Source organism: Palaemon carinicauda, chromosome 23 (genome assembly GCF_036898095.1).
Source record: "Palaemon carinicauda isolate YSFRI2023 chromosome 23, ASM3689809v2, whole genome shotgun sequence".
Lineage (NCBI taxonomy): Eukaryota > Metazoa > Arthropoda > Malacostraca > Decapoda > Palaemonidae > Palaemon > Palaemon carinicauda.
Genome location: NC_090747.1, coordinates 92,267,541 through 92,269,060, shown reverse-complemented (window position 1 = coordinate 92,269,060; position 1,520 = coordinate 92,267,541). Strand labels below are relative to the sequence as shown.

The window sequence follows — 1,520 nt, the reverse complement described above, 5'->3', positions numbered from 1 at the left end:
CTGGATGTTACATTTTTTGGAGCCAGAATTTGCAAATTACTTGTATTTTACGGTTTATTTCAGTAAAATGTTAGCTCAATAATAATAATAATAATAATGATAATAATAATAATAATAATAATAATAATAATAATAATAATAATAATAATAACAACAACAACAACAACATGATTCTTTTATTATTGGATTTTTCCGTTTATCGTTATATAAGAGAAATCAAGATGATCAAAATATGAATTGAACCTTTAAAAAAAATGGTGTTGACTTGATGAAATATTTACACCAGAAGATAGGGAACACAGTGGAAAGCAAAACGTCTTTGTATATAAAAAATGAAACTGAGCCTTGAGGTATTAGAAAGGCCAACTGTAATTTGACACTTCCAAAACTAATTACTTCATGTAACATTAATATATCCTATAAACAAACGTAATGTTGTTGTTGTTGTTGTTTTTGTAGTAGGGTTCTCTTCTTCGCCAGTAAGTCAGGTTCCCTTGAAGATGACTCTAGTAAAAATCAAAACATAGTTCCTCATTTAACCGTTGCGTCAATAAGTATGACCTGCCTGAGTTGAAACCCTCTGCTCCATCTTCCTAAATAATATTACTAATTATTTCTTGCTTGCCACATACAACCAACCCTTCTCAATCTCCCCTTTCGAATTAAGAGCGGGGTGATTTAGCCAAACATTTTTTTTTCTAGGGTTGATAGTATAAAAAACTAACCAAATAATCTATATTTTTGTTCCTTCTAGGGTTAACAATCTAGATTCAAGAAGACTTGTCAAGTAATTGATATATTACCTTCTATGGTTAATAGTACTGAAGACTAACCAAATGATTTATATATGTTCATTCTAGGGTTAATAGTATAGATGAGTTGCCAAATAATTTATATATCTGCTCAGTCTAGGTTTAACCATCTAGATTCTAGAAGACTGGTCAAACTACTGATATATCTTCCTTTTAAGATCATTGTTGTGGCAGAGATGAGAATGTTGAGAAGGATGTGTGGGGTGACAAGAAGAGATAAGATACGGAATGGGGTAATTAGGGGTACCACAGGAGTTAGAAAACTATCAGATAAGATCCAAGAAAGTAGACTGAAGTGGTATGGTCATGTCATGAGAAGAGATGAACAGTATATTGGGAGGAGAGTGATGGAAATGGAGGTACAGGGAACGAGAAGGAGAGGGAGACCAAATCGATGGTGGATGGACTGTATCAAGGATGACCTTTGATCAAAGGGATTAACCGGTGATGAAGTGTGGGACAGAGGTAGATGGAGAACGCTGGCCAGAAACATCGACCCCGCATGGAAGTGGGAAAGGGTGCAGACAAAGAAGTTGTTAACATAGATACAAGACTATTCACCTCTCGTCCTGAAGCTCAGGGGTGTCTATGATGATTGTTAGGGTAGTAATGTTTGGCAATAATCATCTTGTGGCTGCAAACCAAACTTCCTGGCGTTTGTGTGTGTGTTGTGTGTGTGTGTGTGTGTGTGATGACGCGGTCTTCAGT

The 1,520-nt window shown here is 35.4% G+C and overlaps 1 protein-coding gene across 5 annotated transcripts in view; it reads left to right on the top strand.

The window, feature by feature from the left end:
• The window catches only part of LOC137617241 (glutamate-gated chloride channel-like), a 959,538-nt gene that overhangs the window by 912,005 nt on the left and 46,013 nt on the right, over positions 1–1,520 (top strand). The window lies entirely within an intron of this gene.